This window comes from Cnephaeus nilssonii (genome assembly GCF_951640355.1).
Source record: "Cnephaeus nilssonii genome assembly, chromosome: 7".
Lineage (NCBI taxonomy): Eukaryota > Metazoa > Chordata > Mammalia > Chiroptera > Vespertilionidae > Cnephaeus > Cnephaeus nilssonii.
Window position 1 is genome coordinate 29,644,637 of NC_137078.1, and position 25,650 is coordinate 29,670,286.

At 39.0% G+C, this 25,650-nt stretch overlaps 1 long non-coding RNA gene and 1 pseudogene across 3 annotated transcripts in view; both read left to right on the forward strand.

The window, feature by feature from the left end:
* Positions 1-25,650, forward strand: part of LOC307103432 — a 157,749-nt gene that overhangs the window by 32,525 nt on the left and 99,574 nt on the right. The gene's annotated exons all lie outside the window — the stretch shown is intronic.
* LOC307102688 (actin-related protein 2/3 complex subunit 2-like) lies at positions 1,737-3,977 on the forward strand (annotated as a pseudogene). Its single transcript has 2 exons — positions 1,737-1,766; positions 3,065-3,977. The product of its transcript is annotated as an actin-related protein 2/3 complex subunit 2-like (transcript).

Genomic DNA, 25,650 nt, shown 5'->3' on the forward strand with positions numbered 1-25,650 from the left:
TGCTGACCACCAGGGGGTGGTGTGGAACATGGTGGGTGTCGGCAATGCACTGCGACCTCTCACCGGCTATCTGGGCGGGGGGGGGGGGTGGTGACTGGGATGGAGGTGCGGTGAAAATGCAGGGTGTCCTCCAAGCTCACTGTCGCTCCTCCTGCTGCCCTCCTGCAGGATGCCAGGGCTCGCACGCCAGGGAAGCCCCTGTGCTCAGGTGCCCACACAGTGTCTTCTGGGTGAGCGGGACCATAGCCATCGGGACCACCGGTTGGGCTCCCTGTGGGTTCGTGCAGGAGCCAGTCTGCGAGGCCGGCCGGGAGAGAGTGTGCTGCCTTCCTGGCTTCCATGTGGTGCTGCTGGGTGGCCCAGAGGCCCATGCTGCGCCCTGGCCTGTGGCGTCCGGCTGTGCTCACCACATCTTCGTGTGGGAACTTAGGTGCCGTGACTCAGGTGGAGGAGGGCGCGCAGGAGCCTGGGGGCCCAGGTGCTGCCCAGGGCCCAGAGGTCAGCTGGGACCTGCCCTTCCACGCCAGACACTCGCACTTCAATCGTTGGCCAGGCCTAGGGACTGCACCCATGCAGGAATTTTGTGCACTGGGCCTCTAGTCTATATATATAAAAGCCTAAGTGACCGGCTGACCATTCGACCGTTCAACCGTTCGACCAGTAGCTGTGACATGGACTGACCACCAGGGGGCAGACGCTCAACGCACAGGCATGGAAACATGGAACAGACTGATGAATCGGAAGGAGGGAAGGCGGGAAGAGATTAACCAAAGATCTTATATGCATACTAGAGGCCCAGTGAATGGATTCATGCACTGGTGGGGGTCCCTCGACCTGGCCTGTGGGGATCGGGCCGAAACCGGCAGTCCGATATCCCCCGAGGTGTTCCAGATTGAGAGAGGGCACAGGCCAGGCTGAGGGACCCACCAGGTGCAAGAATCTGTGCACCAGGCCTCTAGTTTATTGTAATTTAATTATTGATATCATCACCTTATGCACACCAGGTTCATAGAACCTCTGAGTGCTAAGTAAATATTGTTGTCAAATATTTTTTGGTTAACCCTCACCAGAAGATATTTTTTCCATTCATTTTTTAGAGAGAGTGGAAGGGATGGTGGAGAGGGAGGGAGGGAGAGAGAGAGAGAGAAACATTGATGTGAGAGAGATATGTCCATTGGTTGCCTCCCGTACTCGCCCCTGACCTTGGGTAGGGGATGAACCTCCAACCCCACATATGTGTCTTTGACCGGGGAATCGAACCTGCCACACTTCAGTGCACAAGCTGGCTCTAATCATTTAGCTACACCAGCCAGGGCTGATGGCAATGTTGTAGAACAGGAAGAGAACTGGAATATCATTTCTCTGATATTTGGCACAGGTTAGACCCTAATGCTCCTAGGGTCTAACTTCCAAAAAACAAAATCAGAGGTTGAGATGAGATGGTCTCCAAGGTCTCTTTGGCTTAACATTTTTCAGAGTCTATGACTTTGTGTTCACTTCTGCTTTCATTGATCTCTCCTCCAAAAGAAAACCTAGTGTCTGGCAACATCTGAGGGAATAGAAACAGTATGTTGGTAAGCATTGGAACGAAGGGGTTACCGTCTTCACTCTGTTAAAGATAGCAGTGTCTTGATTGTCAAGAAATGAACACGATGCATGAAAGGGCCTCCTTGTTCTATATAATAAAAAGTTAAAAATCCCCCAAACCTGGATGATCGGATTCTACCCATCCAGATATGACTAAGGAGTGGGTTGGAACCGGGCTGGTAACTGTCCCACAGCTTTTATAATTTGAAGTTATCAAAGACAATCTTATTATCATAATATGACTAATAAATAGACATTTGTTGTTTGTTTTCTATCTGCTGGGTCTTCCTTCCAGGATGACTTAATGTTAAATCAGTATTATCCCCATTTTTGAGATAAGAAAACTGAGATTTAGGAGATGTGACTTCCCAGTGGTCACACAAAGACTGGTAGATCCACTGTCCAGTTGTGTCTAACTGTATTTGACCACTGATCTTGGGTTGTTTCCACCTGGGCTCATTCCTATCAAGACCAGAGAATCTGCTGGAGTATGGTTTATAGGTTCAAGCTCTGCATGTGCTAAAACTCTACCAGATCTCTTCCAGTGTTATGACTTAATTAAATGTTGAATAATAATGAAGGCACACTTCTCTTGGAAGTGTGAACACACTGTTTACACCTGACAAAATCAACTCACTGTTATGTCTATCAAGGCACAAGAATGCAAATTGCAAAGTGCTAGACAAAGGCCTTTTCTATCATCTTATTCTTAAAATCAGGGGCAAGTAATAACAATAGTGTGAAATGAATATTTTTTCAATTGTACTTTCCCTTCCTAAAATAATCATGGAGCAACCTGATCATCATTTTTACAATATTTCATTGCCTTTTTTTTCTTAGAAGATTTTAGTATTGTATGAAAAAATACTGTATTTTTAAAAAAATCATTATTTTAAAATATTTTAAATTACAGACACAACATTTTAGAATACAGACTTTTTTAAAGATTGATGCCCCCTATAATTTTTACCTTGGTTCCTAAAGTAGCTGCTTGAGAAAGCCCATTACATATTTGGTCTGTTAAAACTAAATTGTAATTCCAGTTGCAAATTTATTTTTCTATTACATATTTCAAACCAAGACTCAAGCAATGACTTGTTTTCTACTGAGTAAGCCTTCTAGACCTGTGCTGTCCACTAGGGAAATCACTATCCACATGAGGCTATGTCAATTTAACATAAAATATAACATTAAATAAAATTAAAAATTCAGTTCCTCAGTCAAAACAACTGCATTTCAAATACTTAATAGCTAGAGACTCCTAGAGACTACTAGGTTGGAAAGTGCAGATGCATAGCATTTCTATCATCCCAAAAGTCCTATTGGACAGTGATGCTCTAGGGTCCTTTTAATTGTTTTTTAAAATACTTTTTATTTGTTTATGATAATTAAAAAGCAATACTAGTTTTTAGAGCAGAGTCAGGTTCATAGCAAAACTTAGGTGCAGGGCTTGTGGGTGAGGTGGCTCCGCAAGCAGGTTCAGGCATCTGGGCCCAGCTTGATCCTGCTGGAGGTGAGCAACTGCATCATCAAGGAGACGCTCGTGCTCAAGTTCGAGAATGCGGCCGCTGGAAACAAACCAGAAGCAGTACAAGTAACATTTGCAGATTTTGATGGGGTCCTCTCTCATATTTCAAATCCTAATGGAGACAAAAGTGATGGTCAGTATTTCTTTGAAATTCTACAAGGAACTTCAGGCACATGGTGCTGATGAGTTACTAAAGTGAGTGTATGGGAGCTTCTTGGTAAATCCAGAATAAGGATACAATGTCTCTTTGCTATAGGACCCTGAAACTCTGCCTGCATCCAAGGATTCCAGGTGCATCAGGCTGGCACGTTGAAATGAAATTGCTTTGTCTCTGTCTTTGAGAAATACTTCCAGTTCCAAGGAGAGGGCAAGGAAGGAGAGAATAGGGCAGTTATCCATTATAGGGATGATGAGACCATGTATGTGGAGTCTAAAAAGGACAGAGTCACGGTAGTCTTCAGCACAGTGTTTAAGGATGACGGCGATGTGGTCATTGGAAAGGTGTTCATGCAGGAGTTCAAAGAAGGACACAGAGCCAGCCATTCGGCCCCACAGGTCCTCTTTAGCCTCTGGAGCTGAAGGACATGGATGCTGCTGTGGGTGACAACATTGACTTCATTACCTTCGTGCTGTTCCCTCGCCACACCAATGCCAGGGCTCCAGACAACACCATCAACTGATGCACATGTCCCGGGACTACCTGCACTACCACATCAAGTGCTCTAAGGCCTATATTCACACACGTATGCGGGCAAAAGCATCCGACTTCCTCAAGGTGCTGAACCACACAGACCCAGATGCTGAGAAGAAAGAAATGAAAACAATCCCAGGGAAGACGTTTTCATCCCGCTAACTCTTGGGAACAGGAAGAGGAAGTGGCTGGCAACTGAAGGCTGGAACACCTGCTACAGGGTAATTGTAGCTTTTAATGTTGCACCTCTTCAGGTTTTCAAGGGATTCTCCATTTTGGTTCCATTTTGTACACGTTTGGAAAATAATCTGCAGAAACAAGCTCTGCTTGCAAGGACTTGATAGTTCCCAAGAATTAAATTTAAAAAAAAAAAAAAGGAAAAAAGAAATCCACTTGATGAACTTAATTCCTTTTCTTTATCTTCCCGCCCTCACTGTTCGTGCCTTCCACCCTCCTTCCAAGCTCTCTTGCTTTGCAATATGTTACTGGTAATGAGTTGCAGGATAATGCAATCTTAACTTGTTTTCTCCTGAGTATTTGAGTTCAAAACTCCTGTATCTAAAGAAATACGGTTGCGGTCATTAATAAAGAATATCTTTCTATCTTAAAAAAACAAACAACAAAAAATACACAAACAATCAAAAAATAAAACTTAAGGGCAGGTATGGAGATTTCCTCTGCACCCTCTGCCCCACACATGCACAGCCTCACCCATTCTCAACACTCAACATCACCCACAAGAGTGTACTTTTGTTGCAATCAATGAACCCACACTGACACATCATTATCACCCAAAGGCCATAGTTTACATTAGTAATTCTTAGTGTTGGATGTTTTATGAGTTTGGACAAAAGTATGATCATAGGTACCTATCATTATGGGATAAAGAGTATTTTCACTGCCCTAAAAATCCTCTGCATTCCACCTTTTCTTCCCTCTCCACCCGCCAATCACTGGCAACCCAAAATCTTTTTACTGTTTCCATAGTTTTGTCTTGTCTTTTCCAGAATGTTATAGTGCTGAAATCAAATAGTATGTAACCTTTGCAAATTAGCTTATTTCATTTAGTAATATGCATTTAAGTTTCCTCCATGTCTTTTCATGGCTTGACAGCTCATTTCTTTCTAGCCCTGAATAGTAATCCATTGTCTGGACATACCACAATTTCAATATCCATTTTCCTATAGAAGGACATCTTGATTGCTTCCAGGTTTTAACAAGTTTGAGTAAAGCTTCTGTAAACATCTGTGTGCAGTTTTTTTGTGTGGACATACATTTAAAACCCCTTTGGGTAAATGTTAATGAGCACCACTTCTGTACAGTAAAAGAAAGTTTAGGTGTATAAGAAACTGCCAAAATGTCTTCCAAAGTGGCTGGACCATTTTGCACTCCTACTAGCAATGGTTGAAAGTTTCTGTTGCTCCACAGCCTTGTCAGCAATTGGTGGTCTGGATTTTGGCATTTTAATAGATGTGTAGTGTTAATTCATTGCTTTCATTTATATTTCCTTCATGATATATGATGTGGAACATCTTTTCATATACTTATTTACTATCTGTTTATCTTCTTTGGTGAGGTGTCTTAATTTTTTAATCATTTTGTTTTCTTATTGTTGAGTTTTAAGAGGTGGGGTTTTTTGGTTTTTTTTTTTTTTTTTTTTTTTGTATAACAATTCTTTTGGATAACAATTCTTTATTGGTTATGTCTTTTGCAATTTTTTTCTCCCAGTCTGTGGCTTGTCTTCTCATTCTCTTGACATTATCTTTCATAGAGCAAATGTTTTTGAAGTCAAGCTTATTAATTATTTCTTTCATGGATTGTGCCTTTGGTGTTGTGCCTAAATATTTATCCCTACACCCAAGGTCACCTAGATTTTCTCCTATTTTCTTATAGTTTTGCATTTTACATTTAGGTCTGTGATCCATTTTGAGTTAATTTTTGTGAAAAGTGTAAGATCTGTGTCTACATTTTTTTTCTTTTTTGAGTGTGGATGACCAGTTGTTCCAGCACCATTTGTTGAAAAAACTGTCTTTGTTTTACTAGTATTGTATTGCCTTTTCTCCTTTGTCAAAGATCAGTTAACTATATTTATGGGCGTTTATTTCTGGATTCTCTATTCTGTTGCATTGATTTTTCTTTTCTTTTGCCAGTACCACACTGTCTTGATTACTGTAGCTTAATGGTAAGTCTTGAAGTGGGTAGTGATGATCTGCTTTTACTAATCTGTTTATTTGGATTAAGACAGCATGAATTAGGTTATTGCCATAAAAGGTAGCCAGATCTCAAAGCCAGCAGAGGTTCTGGTATGGGTAGTGTGCTTTGTAAACTCTGAGAGAGAGTTCTAATTCCACATAGGCAGCTATGTATTACGTTGTTTGCTTTAATACATGTAATAACATTGGCCACTGTAATTTCACCTTGTTTCATAATTGGTATTCTAAATAACTATAATTTTATTAAATCATTGTGCTGCTGGTTTTGATAGATTGTATCTTTGGTGAGTGGACCTGGTAAGGAGCAGCCACAGACTCAAACTAATTTGGTGTAAAATCCTAACACAGAGAGACTTAAGTTACCGAACTACTTGTTTATGTTCATTTTGTAGTCAAGAGATTGTCCTACAGAAACTCACTCCTGAAGGCCGCATGGAGTTCAGCAGACTGTCTGGTGGCTGTCTGTCCAAGTTCCTTGAGGCAAAGAAAAGAGACAACAGGTCTTTGTTCTTTGACAGCTTGATTGAATGTATTCAGTCCCGAGTTTTGAATAATTTTTTTAACTAGACATATTTTGCACAGTGAATAGAATTTCTTTGGTATGAAATTTAATCCTTATAGTATCTTCAGAATAATTTGAACACTTGCCAGATCTTCATATCTACTGCCCAGCTCTGGGTAGGTGTCCAAATACCTTTACTATTTGAGAATAAAACTCTAATTTCTGATTTTTAATCCCTGCTAACAGCTAGGAAGTGTAGAAAACATGTGTTTAAAAAAAGATACAGAAGATTATTGGTTTTGCTATTTCTCTTGATCTTGCTCCCTGCAAGCATACAATATTTGACCAATTTTCTCTGTTTTTCATTTATTGATTAACAAATACAATAATGTATAAAAATAATAGACAAATTACCCAATTAGCTCAATGGTAATATTAAAAAATGGCTGGACAAGCAGTCCTCCAAGAACTTACATGAAAAGAAACATGAACTTGGAGAACAACTTGTTTCACTGCTGGTTGTTCTTTAAAATATTTTGTGATCATAAATATCTTCACTTAAAATTATTTGCTATAGGTTAGCTTAATATGATACTTTTTGCTTTATTAAGGTATTGTTCTGATTTTGTTCTGTCCTTTTTCCCCTCCACCAGTCCCATGCATAGTATAAGGGAAAAGGAAATGTTACTCACCTCTAGTGCCCTAGCAACCCGCCTCCTTTCAGAAATCTGTATATGGAGAGGACTGAAAGCAGGAGTGAGTGGGTGTGTTGGTGCCTTCAGTGATGTAATCTTAGCTTACTGTGTTTGGCAGCTTACAAGGGTGTCAGCTGTTTATCATCCTTCCACATTCTATCCAATTCAAACTGGTCAGGTTAACCCTTAGAAAGCTTCCATAGTCAATGAAGAGTGTGAGCGAAAGAATTGATCCAGCATATGGCTTCATCATATTGGCTATCCTAAACGTTTTTTCTGCTAAAATCATAACCTCATCTCTTATGCGTGCCATGCTTGAAGTTGTTTCTTTCAAAAGTGGCAAATTGTTTAGGTTGTATTTGTTTTATAATCTGGTTTGGTTTTAAGTAACACAAATAATTTAGCTAATATAATTATTTCTACTCACCTTTGTGCATGGACATGTGAGTGTGTGTGTGTGTGTGTGTGTGTGTGTGTGTGAATGATTTACTTAGACTTGGCCTGGCCTGTGTGCTCAGTGGTTGAGCATTGACCTATGAACCAGGAGGTCACAGTTCCATTCCAGGTCAGGGCGCATGCCTTGATGCCCAGTAGAGGATGTGCAGGAGGCAGCCGATTGATGATTCTCTTTAATCATTGATGTTTCCATCTCTCTCCCTCTCCCTTACTCTCTGAAATGAAATAAAATAAAATAAAATAAAATAGTACTTAGACTTGAATGGCAACTGAGCAATCTTTCTGGAATAAAATGATGGAAAATGTTTATTTTGCTGTATGGTGGTCCTAATGTATTTACCTCATTTGAAGGCTCAGAACCAGAATATAAAATCAGTGACACCAGATTTCAAAGTAGTAGTTGACCCATGTTAAGCTGGAATGCTTTCTTACTGTAAGGAGTTTAGGAGTAAATGAAAGGAGAGAGGCAAGTACAATATTGACTATTTATTATTAAAATAATACTGTTAAAATTCTAGATGCTTCTCATTCTGCGTGAGAGGAAGCTGTGAGTACATCTGAAGGGAAAAAAAGGAGATCATGCAAAACTCGAAATCCTTTGTAATTAGTCCCTGCTTGGTATTATGGATTTTGGAGAAAACAGTATGTATTTGTATTTTTCATTTCTACTTAACTTGATTTTATAATCTTCCATATTTGGCCAACTACTTTCTGAGGACACATTGTACACATGTTCTGATGCTGTTTGAAGCCCCTTTGAGAGAAAAGAGTTGATTGAAAGCTTTCAGTTCTACTGAAGTGGGTGGCCAAAGAGCTGGGACCAAACAGCTGCCGTCCACCCATTGAACTTTTGTCATTTATGAATTATTTTCCATGCCATCTGGAGCAAGAATGGTGCCATGGTTTAGAGAAACTCTTTGTGGGGTGCATTCATATCCAGTGCTTATATAATTTGCTTATTACCACATTCTACTGAAGCTTTAAAATCTTTATTTGCTTGAAGGCTTAAGATGTAAATAAATATGAGTGATTTCTTTGAATGTCATATTAAAGACACTACCTCCACCCCTACCAACATTTTCCTCTCCCTCTCTCCCTTCCAATGACTACATCCTGCCTGCTTTCAGCTCCAGTGGAAAATACATTAATCCCAGAGTCTCCATGAGGTTTCCTGTTTGATGACATAATCAGAAAATCCTCCTCACATTGCCCTTGGGGTTGCTGCCTGGATGTTATGTTGTCGTGGTGGGCATAACTCAGCCATCAAAAAAAAAAAAAAATCAGCACAGGTCATAAACTCATAGCCTGAAATGCATTTATATCATGTTAAAAGAAATAAAGCTGTGGGCATGTCTGTAGCATTAGTAGGGAATTTCATTAATGTGCAGATTCTAGCTAGCATTGAATGCATTAGCTGGTGACTTCTATACATATGGCATTAGCTGGTACAATGCCACCAGCAGGAGGTATTTGAACTGCTTCAGTGTAAGCTGTTAGACTACATTTTGTAGAAAAATACCACAAACTAGATTTTGGTAGTATTGATTTAAGTTAGATTCTCGTCCTTCCCACTATATGTATTTACCTGGTGAGTTTTGCCTTTGTTTGTTGACCTAAGGAAGCTGGGACAAAGAAACATACCGGAAAGGGTAAGAAATAGAAGAAGGGGTTACATTTTAAAATGAAAAAGCAAGATGGCATCTAACATGTAAATGGTTTGTAAAAGTTCTGAAGTTAAGATATTGTGGAGCAAAAAAACTTCAGTAGCTGTGAATTAGTTGGATAAGGAGAAACTGTGTTATAAAAGTTGATCCAAGAATATGATATTTAGATGCCAAAGGGCATGTACAGCTTCTCAAGTTTAGAAATTATTGGCTTAGGCAATTGAACATATGCTCAAATATGGATTTTTCCTTCATGATTTGGAGAATATTTCATGTTTTTTTGTTGTTGTTTTGGTAGGCTGCCATAACCCTCCATTTGGTTGACTTGGATCTGGTACCTCCTGCCTTGGATCTTGGAAGTCCAGGCTTGATTGACATTTGATCAGGGTGAGAACTAAGAGCAGGCCCCTTGGCAGGATTTACAAGTTCTAGATGCAAGCTGCCTGCATGATTATTCCTCCTGTTTTTGTACTCTTATGTCTAGTTCAGGGGGTACTGGTAGGAGAGAAAAAAGATGTTTCCCATTAGAGTTTCTTTGGAGGGAGTAAAAGAGGAAGAAGGGGCCTTTAGCCTCAGCCCCAATGAGTTGAAAGCCTGGGAAGATGCCACCATTTGTACCTTTTTGTATCAGAGAGGTTATTAGGTTTTTCATATTATAACCTAAGCAACAATATACGTTTCACAGGTGCTACCCATGTAGTTGGGGAGTCTGAACTACATAACATTAAATTGAAAAGAAATTATCTTCCTTTATGTCTACTGTGAATATTTTTTAATTTTATAAATCACTACTGATGAACTCTAAACCTTATAATTCTGGATTTCAGGTTCTGTGATTTGTTTTTTTATATAATGGCTGCATGTCCAAACCATGAGCATATAGTTCATTTAAACATCGTGTGGCATGTACAAGGATAATGGTTCCATCTACACCTACCAGGTAGAAAAGGATCTTCTATCACATCTGATGGGTGAATCACTTTTTATACTGATGACATCTCTTCCAGATGTCATCCTATTTGAGTACAATTGATGACAGAGATTCTACTACTTTCCTAAGTCCATTTAGTCTTTGGATACCTCACATGCTTATATTGGTCAGAAATCTGTCAAGTTTCCATTTATGGCGACTTTGTACTGTACCCACTTAGTTAAACTAAAACTATAATTTGCAGAATCCCTTTCTCACACAATTCCCTTGTGTAGTCCTTGGTTAATTTTGGGCACAAGAGAAATGTGTGCAAGGTGTTGGAGGCAGAAAGGAAGGGCCAGCCAGTTTTCATGCTCTGAAGATCGGTGTAGGGAGCCAGGCGCTTTGCAGCTCACATGCATTATCATTTATCTCTGGGCCCCAGGGCAGGTGTGGGGCTGCACTTGGCTCTTCCCTCCTCCACCTCCTGTACATCTCTGTTGGCTTCTCCAGGTCCTGGGCAAAGTGTGCAGATTTGCAGTAAAGGGACCTTTTCCACCTCGTCACCCATGGTGTAGTTGTTTAGAGATATGTTTTCCTTTTTCATCTCCACTTTATATCCAGCTCCTCTTCTCAATGGCCCACCTACTTGAACTATAGCAATTTCTGACCAAACAACAGACACAGTTCCTACAACTGGTATAAGAATTAATTTCTTTAATAAATTCCTTCACATATCACCCACAGTGATATACGTCACTTCCTTAACACAATCTAATAAATTATTAGTCTATTTCTTTCCTCTCATGACATACATAGTCTAACATGTGACATATATTTGAAGATAGCTGTTGGTCTCTTTTCTTTCCTAGTCGTTGTTGCCGTTTCTCTACTTTAATACCTATCATTTCTTCTAGTATTCTTGATATAATATGATTTCTTTTTCCTTCATCATTGCGATAAATGCTTTCTAGTTATCTTTTACCCCTCTTATAATTTACCCAAAATGTTGAATGCTGTTGCCCGGGTGGATTGTGACCAGCGGAGTGAAGGGGTAACTATAATTCTTTTTACTCTAGATATAAAATGGAACTTGGATTAGCAAATTTACCATTTCACAAATCTCACTGTGTTGAATGTTTCAGAATACCTATATGAAAAATGGTACCCATCGGGGACTCTATTCATGTCATTTCTCAAATATTTTCCCTCACTTCTGTTTGTCAAGGTCTGTTTGGATCCTGCATCTGTAGTTTTTTCTTGTCCCAGGCTTTGGTCAAAATGTGAAGTCAAAAAACTTGAGGCTATATCCCAGCTCTACTATTTTCTAACTTTGTTATTGAAATGAGTAAATTAACTACAATATCTCAGTTTCCTCATTTGTGAAATGGGAAATAAATGTTTAAACTCCCTCATTGAATAGTTATGAAGGTAAGAGTAATAGTGCCTATGGGTGTTGGGATACAAAAATAATGCAATCTTAAAATATGATAAATATTACTCCACAGGCTTCAGAGCCATTGGTTAAAAAATGGTGAAGCAACAGGACCAAACACAAAATATCTCCAGGGAACTTCCACAGAATGGCAATTATTGGATGTTGATGCCAATTGATTCAAATGTTTAGTGTAACCAAGTGCCCTAGCATTCAGCCCTTACTTTTACATTTTTTGGCATGAGAACCTTTGTTAGGTTTCTTACTCAAGTTCAAGTATATTTTGTCCAGCGAATATCCCTGATCGGCCAGCCTACTAGCCTTGTCAGAGAAGGAAATGAGGTTTGTCTTGTCTCTGTTGAACCCACACTGTGTGCCAGGATTGTCGCTTTCTTTTCTGGGTTTTTACAACCATTCTTTGAACAGTTTGCCAAGAGTGTTTTCCAGGATCAGCACTAAATGCACTGGTGGTGTGTAGTACTGACATTCTCTCTTTGTGTTTTTCTTTCTTTTCCTTTTCCTCATCTCCAGTCTGCTGGCACGAATTCTCTTTCTCCCTCAGTATTTATAAGAGGGAAATTCAGGAGCAATCAACTTTTTGTTTGAGTCCAGGTTGCAGTCACATTGGCTTATCTCATCTTTGCTGAGGTGGTGGTAGATCCCAAGCAGCTGTGAGCTGCACTTACTATTGTTAAGTTAAGAATAGTTAAAATCCATGTAATTGGAAGACCTTAGAAACATATGCCTAAATATTATAAATGCATTTAAAAATCCAGTGTTGCTTACAGTTCCTTTATGAAAGCAAAATCAACAACACAAAAAGCCAATATGACGTATTATTAAGGATATTTAAAAAATATAATTTTATTGCTAAAAAAATGCTGGTTTTTTATTTATTTTATTTCAAGTAAAGAAGAGCATAATAGAAGCCCATTACATGAATTTTTTACTTTGCCCTGTTAGTTTAATATGGACATGGACAAAGGATAAAATGATTTGCTCTTATGGTTTTGTTCAAAGTAATAATACTAATAAAACTGGCTATTAAGCAACTATTATATTCTATGCTATGTATTAGACATTTTACATTTATTACCTCATTCAGTACAATTACTCTGCAAAGTAGGGGTTTACCAATTTTGGAAATGAGAAAACTGAGACTCAGACAATTTTAGGAAAATGCTTAATAAGTGCCGAACTGGAATTTGAATCATCTGATTCCAGAGTTGCAGGTTTTTCCATTACACCACAGTGTAACTTTGAGTGACATTTTCCATGAGACTTTTAAGATTTTTCTTATTTAATATTATGATGACTGAGTTGAGTGGCCTTTAACTTGGGCCATGTCAGTGGGAATTGCTTTAATAAAGCTGTTATATTAATAAGTTGAGTGATTGTTGAGTTGGACTGCTTTATACATTTTAGATGAAAAACATTTACCAATGAAAAAAGAGCTGCCTTTTTCAATTGCTGGTCATAAGTAGAGATTTTGCTTTATTTATTACAAATCAATTAATGGTCCTTTCCTCTAACACCCCATCAATCAGTCCCTCGACATTGCTATTGATAAGGATACCTCACCAAAAGAAATCAATCGTCCTTTGTCATTTTGACAGGAATTAGCCATAAAGCTGAATTAATCCAGAGTGCAATAGAGAATTACCTGCGGGCTACGGCAAAAGCCTAATTTTGTAAAATCAAAATTGTCATAAGGAATTTCACAATCGATGATAACAGAAGGCTTTGCCCCTTGATCCCATAGTAAGGCTTAATTTGCCTCTCCAACATGCGTTGGAACTACTTTTGTTTTTTCGTTTGACCACTCGGGTCTCATTGCCAGATGCTGTGGAGAGGCTTGAGATAGTGTGTGCTGTTTCCCAAGGCTTGGTTGGAATTTAAACCATCTTAATAGGCGACTGTATAAGAAAACCTAATGTAATGCCTGAAAAATGTACAGTTGCAGATATGCATGAGGCTGCTTTCTGGCTCTGCCACGAGGTTTCTGTCACAGTGGTCCAAAGGAGAGTTTTCATTAACACAGGCTCACCAGAGGAATGTTTGAACCTGTACGAGCACAGTCTAACCAGAGCTCCATGCATACAATATTACCAATAGCATGTTGGAGCGCAGCAACCCCAGAAGCTGCATCTTTGGAATCTTGTTTGAAAGGGTGATTGCAAACATGTGAGCAGTGACCATGATTATTTCCAAAATTAGAGTATGGTATTTCCATAGTACTTATGGAAATTTATTTTTAAAGAAGTTTAAAGATTAGATATTTAGAATCCTCTCTACTTAGCTGTGTGACATAAAGTATTTAGGAAACATTTGTGTTTCTCCTAATCCATGTTTATCCCCAGGTTGAAAATTTGAAACATGTTTAGCCCCTTTGAGGATATTGCCTAGCTTTTTTTATTATTTTTTTAAATATATGTAGGTCAAGTCCTTTATTAGAAACTTATCCAAATAAGGTTTACTTCTGAATCCTGGTGTTTAGATAGCTTTGGGGAAACTGTATTTAATGAAATGACAGTACTTATAGTAAGATAGTAAGCCTAGAGTGTTGTTTTTTTCACTTAAAGAAAATATTTTAAAGTTGCCATCATTTTTAGAAATATTAAATTGGTTTTGTATGCTTGTTTGTCCTCTGATGTATTTGGAAACCTTTCCAAAAAAGGTTTACATTTTTATAGTATATAACCTTTATATAAATCTTTTTTAAAAATTACATTTATTGGGGTGACATCTATATATATAAAAGGCTAATATGAAAAGTGTCCCCTCAGAAGTTTGACCGGGAGACCAGGAGACCGGGAGTTCAATTGCTCTCTATGATGTGCGTTGACCACCAGGGGGTGGCGCAGAATGAAGGAAGGCCCTGGATAGCAGCTGGCAGCTGGGGAAAGGAGGCCCCAGCCAGCAGCCAGAAGGCCCTGATCAGATCACTGGCCAAGCCTAGGGACTCGACCGGTGCATGAATTTTGTGCACTGGGCCTCTCGTTGATTAATAAGATCATATAGGTTTCAAATACACATTTCTATGACACATGATCTGTATATTGCATTGTGTGCCCACCACCCAAAGTCAAATAATCTTCCATTACTATATATTTGGCCCCCTTTACCCTTTATTATCCTCCTCTATATACACCTTGATGTTCATCTCTTTTTCTGGCTATTTCTTAAAGAAACCTCAAATAATGGTTCAGTTCAATTTTCTGTAGGATAAGTTTTAAGATAATTTGTTGATCTCTTGTTATTACCCTGTACATGACACCTAGAGGTAGAGTAAGGGATTCGTATTTGTTTTAGAAATTGTATGATTTGTTTAAAAGTGGTGTAGTTCTAAGATATGATTATACTGTCTTCAGCCTCTTTTAGTCAGCGCTTTGGTTAAAAAGGATACTGTGTCCATGAAAAGAAATACCCTGTCTATTTTCCATAAGTAGTAGTCAATCTTTCACTTAATTAAAAAAAAATTGTTTTCAGCTTGCTTCTACTTACTTAAGCAATCCTATAAGTGATGGGTATTTTGAATCAACATAGTGACGGTAAATGCAACTATATTAAACTAGAGGCCTGATGCACGAAATTCATGCAAGAGTAGGCCTTCCTTCCCCCAGCTGCCGGCATCGGCTTCCCTCTGGCACCCAGGACCCAGGCTTCCCTCACAGCCCAGGCTTCATCTGTAAGGTCGTCTGGAAGGATACCCAGAAGGATGTCTGGTCTAATTAGCATATTACACTTTTATTATTATAGATTATGCTATTATTAACATTATTTTAATTCCAAATGTGAGACCAAATGCTGAGTCATCAAATAAGTCTCTGTAATTTAAAAGAAATTGAAATCATACAAGATATGTTCTCTGACAACAGCAAAATTAAATTAGTAGTAAATGATAAAAAGCCTTCTAGAAAATTCCTCCACATTTGGAAATTGAACTACACACTTTTAAATAACCCATTGGTCAAAGCAGAATATATTTTGAAATGATAATAAACCATACCCAATATATCAAAGTCTCTGGAAGATGCTGCCAAAGCAATATTTAGAGGGAAATTCATTGCCTTAAATGGTTCTTTTTGGGAACAAACTAAAGTTGTAAAAACATACAAATATAGTTGGTAAAACTATTAAGAAATTTAAAACAAAAATCAAAAGAGTGGTTACCAGGAGGGATGAGGATTGTGATCTAGGAAGAATCCACAGAGGGACTACAAATGTTCAATTTTTTTAACTGAAATGCAATAAAGGTGTCTATTATGGGTTGAATTGTATCCCCCCCATATTTATGTTGAAGTCCCAACCATTAGTAGCTCATAATATGATGATATTTGGAAATAAGATCTTTATATGGATGATTGACTTAAAATGGGGCCTTTAGAGTAGGTACTGATCCAATATGGTGTCCTTACAAGAAGAGGAAATTTGGACACACAAAAGATATTAGTGACACACAAGCACAGAGGGAAGAACACCTGGAAGAAGTAGCTAGACGGTGGCCCTCTACATGTCTAGGAGAGATGCCTCATAAGAACCTAACCCTGCAGGCACATTAATCTTGATCTTCCAGCTTCCAGAACTGAGAAAATAAATTTCTGTTATTTACAACACCCTGTCTGTGGTACTTTGTTATGGCAGCCCTGGCCGACCAATATTTTTATTTATTCTAAAGAGAAAGGAAGGGGAAGGGAGAGAGAGAGAGAAACATTGATCTGCTGCCTCTTGCACATCCCCTAATGTGGTTTGAGCCCACAACCTAGGCATGTGCCCTGATCCGGAATCAAACTGGAGATATTTTGGTGCATGGGATAACACTCAACCAATTGAGTGACCCCGGCCAGGGCTATAGTGTCCATAGTTTTAAAAAGTTTTTTTATTACACGTGTCTTCAATATTTTTGTATCTAATTATTTATAAATTGTAAATGAATAAATGGATGATATATTGAACCCAAAGGTTGCCTTTCTGTGTCAGAGCATGCTAATAACATTTTCAGAACCCAGGAAGTTTTAATGTTTAAACTTACAGGAGTAGCTGTGTGTAAATATTTAAAATGTGACAACATTGTCACGTGTGGTAATTTTATATACCTCAAAGTTGTGAGCTAAATGAGAAAATCTAAAGCCCTTATGACACATGCCAGTACAGCACACATTAGCTGTGTTATTACTAGTGCTGCTGCCAATATTGTGATTATTTATTGCAGTTTAGCTTTCTTGAAAGGTGTAGGATCCAAAATGAATCTCACACAGTGGACCTTGTGCAAAGGTTAGTGAGTTACATTTGAGAATATAGCTATTTCTTATTAGCCCAAGGTTAAAACATTTTGGAGAGAGATTGTGAGTGTCCTCTCGGGGATGGACTGTTCTGCCTTCACCTCCATCATGGTCTCTGCCTCCAGCTACAGATGATGAGAGACACGTTTCTCCTTTCAGGGCTACTTTTGCCTTTAGGACCACACTGGTGCTTTTCCCAGGGAAGTTAAGAAAGGAAAAAAGGGAGAGGCTGGTGCTGTTGAGTTACTTAGATCTAAGTTTATGGGCCTGAGTGGCACATAAGTTGCTGTGTGTGTGTGTGTGTGTGTGTGTGTGTGTGTGTGTGTGTACCCATATATGTGCATACTTAATATCAGGCATATATAAATTGGCGTTTTTGGGGGAATGACATTAATAGTCAAAATGCTATTGATTGAGAGATGAAAAGAATTGTATGTGGAATGTACTGTTATTAAAGAGCAATGGGGATTAAGCAACATTTTTCTAGAAATTTGTAAATAAATCTCTCTTCTTCCTCCCTTTCTCTCTCTCCCCATCCTCATGCCTGAGATTCTAGAGTTAAAAATGTACTATTTGGATTAAAGACACTGTGGTCTCTTCCAAGAATTTATTTTTATATGCTGAACATCTTGGAAAGTAAGACCTCACTCCACATGAGCAAACGATTCATCATGTTGCTTTCCCATATGGTAGCCGGACTGAGAGTAAGGATGGGGCATGGATCTGGAGAGGTGGCTATAGGTTGAGCTCAGGAGTCCTCTGTCCAGAGCATATACCCTCAGGGACTTCACTTCACTTCTCTCCAGAGTATCTGAACTTTGTGTTCTCATTTTGATAATAGTAAACTGAAGTAAACACATTCTGAATCATCTGAATGGTAATGTTACAACAACATCTTCCCAGAAAACTTCAGCACCTGTGTTTACCTTTGTGCCGGCCCATAAGTAGTAGTCTTTGTTTCTGGCTAATGATTGATTTATAAATGAAGAATTTCTACCCAGTTTAGGCTGGATGACACCCTTTTCTGGTATAGGTTAGAGAAAACGTGGTGAGAGAACTGAGCCATCCTGCTGCCCTAGTAATGTAAGCACCCTTTTATCAAAGGGATCTTGGTTGTAGCGTGAGTGCCATAGTCAGGCTGCAAGTGATACATGTGTTGTAGCCAAACCTCCTCTAGCACATGCAATTAATATTGTTAAATTGTGTTTTATAGCATTTTTAGAAATTTTCTTATACATTTACTTTGGCTTTTTAGTTTTATAGGGTTTAGAAGCTTAAGGAGTTTGTGTCTGGTGTACATATTTTGAAGATCTAACAGAATATTTTAGGTCAATTCTGGGAGTATGTGGAAACTTTTGTAGATTATTCAAATTTAAGAAATGCTGGCCTGGTGTGTAGCAGAAAACATCAGAATGAGTGCTGGAGTGAGGGGTGAGGGAGGCATGGGAAGAGAGGGGGCGGTGAGAATGAGAGCTTTGATGGTTGGGAATGAAGAGGCTATGGTAAGCTCTTTTGTAGGTGTCCTGGATGAATAAAAGGAACCTAGAACAGGATTTTAGTAGGTTCTCCCCAAAATTTGATCAAAGTCACAATTTGGCCCATGGCAGACACTCGGCGGGAATTGTTAAATGATGGAAGAGCTATCTCAAAATAATTTGACATCTCTCTCCTGGATCATTTCAAAACAAATGCATTTCTAAAGAGATTTATTATGAAAATTGAGGTCAATGATTTCTCTAAAGAAAGGTGAAGTGGTGTCAGATCCTTTCCATTTAGCTACTGGCAGGTCCACAGGCCAAATGTGGGGTCTTACACTTGCATGGGGAGCAAATGGAATCAGCAACAGTTAGACAGGAGGGCAGAGGGGCCACCAGATAGTGTGACTCCCACACCCCAAGTATTTGGTAGAGTCTTGTGCTAATGCTGAATTCCTGTGTTTACACTGCTGTTGAGATAAAGCAATTTTATTTTTATATCCTTTTTAGTTCTTCATTAACTAATCTCACTTTTGGTTGGATTCAGAGATGAACCAGCCTTCTATCAATTTCTGAGAAAGGGATTGTGTCCCCAGGTTCTCCTGTGGTTCACACATATTTGCAGGAAAGGAACTTGAGATAAATGTTCTTATCATCTTTTAATTTAATAGAAGTATAACCCTGTCTAAATAAAAATGCCAGTGTTTTTAAAAATAAACACAGGTTAGAAAGTTAACATATCACTGATTATCTCTATGAAATATTACTACATAAAAATAACAATGACAGCAGGAAGTAAAGCATGAGATGCTATGGTTTCTGGGCCTTTTTGGCATGTTAGTATCCTAAGCAAACACATATCCTGTAAAACTAAGGCATTTTTATTATACTAGAATTATATAAGACCAAAAAAATTTTTTTTAAACTCTCTTGTTTGCATAAATAATAGAATTACCACTAGATTTCATTAAAGATGTAAAATTGCTTAAGGTTCTACATATGTATTTAAGTATTTATATTTTATCACTTGTATTACATATATAATGAATAACTTATGTTTTATACATAATATCACATGTACAATGAGAAAATTTTCAATATATACCATAATACAAAACTATTTTTATTTTGTGTGTTTACCTTTTAATCCATTTTGTTCCTATACTCTGTGGTGGGGAGAGCTGCAGAGGATGGAAATCCAGTCTTTCCATCTTATGGGAAGGAGACTATGTTCTCATGGAGAGTGTTGACTTCAGCAAGTTGATCTGAAGCTGGAGTTAGTTTGCAGCTCACATGGTCACTTCCATTTTATATCAGCATCAAACACCAACAAGCAATGCTTCTCAACAAAAAAGCATAGGGCAGGAAGTGGGGAAAAGAGAGAAAATGAGACTTGAGAAAGTAACAATACTGATAATTTGTATGTGAAATTAAATTAACTCCAACAAAATTAAGTCGCCTTCCCTGGTTGGTGTTACTCAGTTGGTTGGGCATCATCCAATAATGCATCCACCTCAGGGTTGCTGGTTTGATGACCCGCCCTCCCCCAGCTTGATGGGGGGCCAATGGGGAAGGGCAGGGGCAGTAGACAGTAGATGCTTCCCTCTTGCCTCTTGCATTCTTTCATTGATGTTTCTCTCTCTTTCTAAAAATCGATAAAAATAATTTAAAAAATTAAGTCACCTAACGAAAAAGTAAAAATAAAAGATATTTTAGAAGGCATGAAACCAATATGAGATCCTAAGATAAATAAGAAAGTGATGTTGAGTTTGAAGTCTAGGAGAAGATTGGGAAACAGACACGGGAAAGAAAGCACAGATAATAACTGGAAATGTCACCAAGTAGGTTTAGGTTTCAGATCTCCTTAAATGACACCCACTAAAACTTCGTTAAATGAATTTACATTTATTTGATAATGAAAGAACTTCTGAATGTATTATAATTTTAAGAAATTTTCAGCTATAATAGGATAAAAATGTGTGCTCCTCCCTCTTCCCCATAAAGTATTCATTAATGGATTAAATGAAATGAAAGAACAATTAAAATCTAGATTTTGCTTTAGCAACTTATTCCTTTGACTAAGAGACAAAAAATGCTTTCTTTCATGTTCAAAGTTATTCTACATGGATTGACCTGTGCATATGTATGTGATGCTAAAACCATGTTTAGATAAAAACATAAAATATGTACAAATGAATGACACTGTAACACACACATAACTTCCACAGGCATGACAACATCAAATTGTAATTTAGATTGCTTAATGGATTTCCCAGAGATGATTTGACTTAGGGACCGTAGATATTTCTTATTAATAAACTCCCAGAGGAAGCCTTTTCTGTTCCTCTTGCCATGAGTAAGCGACGTGACAGCATAGAATAGCGTTGAAGGGTAGGCATCGAAGGGAACATGGTGGAGGTGTGCATGTGTGCTACTTATCAGCAGTCACAGCATTTGGGGTATGCCTTTTACTTAGATCACAGGGATGTAATACAGTTACCGTATATTGCATGCTTTCTGTACTCGGTGATGTTGAAAGAGCGTCATGGGAGTTCCCTCCATTGAAACTTCACAGCAGCACATGGTCAGATGAGGAAGCCAGTGAAGCTCAGATACAACCCCCCCCCCCCCCCCCCCCCCCGCCCGCGCGCCTCAGGAACCTAGTATCCTGGAGCTGGCTTTGGATTTGGGTCCCTTGCTGGAGGGCTTTCACCAGTCCTCTTTGCTGCTTCTCCAGGACAGGCTTGAGTGCTAGTGATACAGGTCGGAGGTGAGTTCCAAACAAGCATTGTTTCATTGGGGGTTAACAAAATTCAGGGGAGAGGAAAGATGCCCCAATATGGAAGAGTCCCACAGGAGATGGGGTTTTATTTCAAATGCCGAGAGACTAAACGGAATAAAAGATTGAAGATTCTAGCATGGGGAGTGGTCTGAACAGAGCAGTGGAGCCCATGTCTGTTTAGGACCTGGGAGGAGATGAACTTGCCTGGAGGGGGGACTTCGTGTGGGGGAAGCCAGGACGTCAGTTCTGTATTGCTCCTCAGAGCTGTGTGTGTTGATGGTGATTAAGGGAAATTTGGGGTCAGATTCCTAAGCCATGGATGCTGAGCTCGGGAGTCTAGAGCAGTGCTTCCCAAGCTGTGTTCTACGCAGTCCAGGTGTCTCATGAAAATGCATTCTGTGGTTAAATAAATGTAGGCAACACTTCGCAAAGTTCTCAGTCTTGAGTTTACTAATTTATAGTGTTTTCCCCAGAAGGAAGACTCAGAGCACAGAATCTTCGTTTCTCAGAATCCCCATGAACAGCTACTACTCGTGCTAGTTCTTTGTTTCGTGCTGTTGGAAAACATTGGCTCAGACTGTTCTGTGCAGGATGAGACATTAAAAACATTTCTGAAGAAAGCAATAATGAGAAAGTATGACTTAAACTTTTATACCGCTTAAGACTGCCTGCAGTTTTTAATTCTCTTAGGCACAGATCCAAGCAGCTGATTTTTATAAATACGGAGAAGTCCTAAAATTTCATAGAATCCCAAAGTCATTTATCAGAATGGATTTTGAGATTTCTTTTTACTTTAGTATTTTTAAAACTTTAAATGTTGAGCTCCTGGCTTCTGTTGCTCTCCTTATTGACACTGAGTTTGAAAGACTGTTTCCTTATTGATCTCATTTATTCAATATTGGCATTACCTTGGGCATTAGGAACGGAAGAGGTGCAGCCGGAGGGAGAGAAACATGACCACCCTCCTCCCCCCCCCCCCCCCCCCCGGTTTCCTGTAGCATTCTTCACACCACATTGGTGATGAAGAAAGGATCCACTAGGACCTCATGTGATAGATAAGGCCATGGTGAGACTGAGGCCCTTGCCAGCCTCTCTGGCAGCTGTTGATAAAGCTTTTAATGCCATTTCTGGCACCCTGGTCTTAAAACTCCATTCTGACACTTTGGTCCGGTTGAACCATGTGACACACTTAGCACTTGCGTTTTGCATTGTCAACTCCAGATGATCACAGGATCATGGGAGAGTGAATCCAAAAACTTCCCTCCTCTACCCATATTTGAAATGGAATCACATGGACAATTGCATTTCTTCAATACATCCTTGGGTGCTTTCTTCTCTGCCTTTAATCGCTGTTTTTAGGATTATGTTCTCCTCTCTGTTTTGAAATAAGGTAGCAAGTAAATGTCTTAGGTAGAATTAACCAAGTGAGAATATTTGATCCAGAGAAATGTTAGCAGAATCGAAACTACAATGAATGCAGTTCATCGGGAAGGCCTTCAATTAAAATGTATTCTTTACAAATACAGGTTGACACATCAATTTCTGATGGACATTGTCATGCTTACCCAGAACCACGAGCCAGACATTTGTATAATTCTTTTAAACACATATTTAGACTGCAATCATAGAAAATGGGAGAAAAATTAGGAGGGTGAAGTGCAGAATATACCCCGAAGCTTTCTTAAAAGCAATACTGCATTTAGACCAAACTCAACTTTGAAAAGTGGATAAATGTGCATCAGGAGAAAAGAAAAAAGGTGTCCCGGAGTGAATGTTTCCAACTTGGTCTTTTAGTATCACTTTTTCTATTTTTTTTTTTTTTTTTGGTCACCCTAAATGGTCAAAAGTTTTTCTACATCCAACTAGAATTCTTTTTATTTAAACTATCCTTAGAAAGTGTGTGTCTATGTGTGTATTGCTATTTTCTTTGGTTTGTTTGTATCTGGTACTCTTGGAGATTTTTGAAATAATCAAGAAACACTTATGTCATAGACAGTGTTTACTGTCTTTCAACAATAGTTTACTTTTTTTTTTTTGGTTAATGGGACATGTGGTGTTGGAGCATGTATTTGAGAAACAGGACAGACAGCATGGAGGTTGAGGGTGAGGCACTGAAATCCTTCTGCTTAGATTCAAGGCCTGGCTCCACTTCATACTAAGGATGTCATTTGGGGCAACTCACTCAGCCTCTATGGGCCTCGGTTTCACCTTTTATAATATGGGATTGGTGATAAAAGAACTTAGCACATGTATTTTTTGTAGATATTTAAGAGCTTAGAACAGTATCAGATACATAAGTATTAAATAAACATTGGCCATTATTGCTAAATAAATTACTAATAAATGTTAGGCATTACTTTTAGGTCTTATTATTTGAAAATGTGGTTTCCTTCTTATTTTTGGTGGGTTACTGCAGGAGGGGGAAGAAATTAGACAGAAGGGCAGTGTAATTATTATTTTTTTAATACACTGGGACATCTTTAACTGGAAGATAGAACTTGATTGTTATGGTTTTATGTGTATGCAGAACCCATGTGTATGCATACTCCAGATAATGGCAAGCTTCAGAACTCTGTGCAGCTGTGGATGTGACTTCTAGCTTTGTGTTCTCTACCAGAAGTGTTACCAGAAAGGGGACCTGGCTCTGAGTGGGTCTGCCTAGGGCCGTCTGGTAGTGTGTGGGTTCTTGACCTTGTGCAGGAAAGATTTCACAACATGAGTCCAGGTGATTTTGAGAGTATGCTTATTAAAGCTGGGGACAGTGAGACAGGGAGGGCCTAGGATAGAAGAAGCAACAGGAGAACTTAGGTGGGGCTGCTTTGGTTCTCTAAAAAGTCAGAGGAAAGGGGGCCTTGGAGGTGGTTTGGAGGGTTAGCCCGGGAGGAGCTGCCACTGCCCATTGCTCCCCTGGTTGCAAGTGTCACGGGACCCTTAGAGTTTAGGAGACTCATGCCTGTGGGAGAAGAGGAGGGGGGCGGGAAAGCACAGGCTGGGTTCTTTGTTTTGAGGGTTTTTAAAGGCTGGGAGTTTAGGGGAGGTCTTAGGGGGGGATCTCAATAGAATAGTCATCAGCTTTTCCAGGTGTGCTCTTTCAGGGTCCTGGTCTCCACTAATTAATCAGTGCCAGGGCAGGGGGACATTAGTCATTACAGCAGGTCCTGGCTTCACCCACCTGGTTTTGCTGCTTTTCTGGGCCTGGAGCTGAAACACAACTGAGGCCAAGATGTTATCTCTAGGGAGGTAACTGCTGTATCTGGCTGTAAATTGCTCAGCCAGTTTGTTCAGCTATCTGTCTCAGTTTCCCCATTCCACTTGCTAAGGAATTTTCCTAACTTGTTACTGTCCTTCCTCAGAAGGTTGAAAATAACCTGAGAAAACATTTAGTTTACCTTCCCAGTTTGAGAAACCTTCTGTGGATTTTGGATACTAAAGGTTACAATGTTTATGGTCCCACAAAACCATAAACATGTATGCCAGTGGCTGTTATTGTGGTTGTCAGTGATTAGGGGGAAGGGGCCCTAAAAATTCCAGACCCTGTTGGTGATATTGATTGTTGTTTTTTTTTGTTGTTGTTGTTTTTGTTATGGTGTTAAGTGATTAAAAATCAGGTTATTAGTTAACCATAATATATTTACATAGATAGCTAAATTCCACAGAACTGTATTTAATGTCCCTACTGACCATAAAATTGATAGTTTGATATTTTAGGATGACTTTTGCTTGTTAGATGTTTGTCTTTGAAATAGTTTGAGAAATATGTTCCCTATATACGTCCAATCTCATCTCTGAAGTATTTCCAAGTTTTTAGGTTTAGAATTTTTCCTGATAGTTTGCCACTAAGTCAGAAACTGTGATGTGTGTTTGAGAAATTAAAAAACCTTTTCAGTCCATAGCGCTTAAATTCTTTCTCTAAATGGTTTCTCTACTCTGTATTATTATTTCAGTTTCTTCCCAAAGTGATGACATCTAACCCTGTATCTTCAGTCTACAGAGCTTACATTTGTTCTCTCTTCTCCAGAAGGCATTTCACCCATGTTATACTATCCCCACCTCAAATTCAATGTCTTCAAAACATAATCATTCCTCAAACTATGTCCATCTTCTTTCTTGCCAATCAGTGCCTTAGTAATGACATCCTTATTCTCCTGGTTACTGATCACAACAATTTTTATCTTTCCCTAGCCTTTATCCTTTTTAGCCACACAGTCACTCAAATCTTTTCATTCTTCATTGGTACTCTTTTTCCCCAACCATCCGTCTTTCATCTTATTTCTTCTTACTTGGTCAGGAACTCATGGCTTCATGCCGAGATTATTAAAACAGCCTTCTAACTAGCCTCTGAGGCAAAGATATTCAGTCCTCCCTTCCCTGTGTAGCTTTCTGATTAAAGCCCACAGTTTATGTTTTACTCCTAATTAACACCGAGAGTG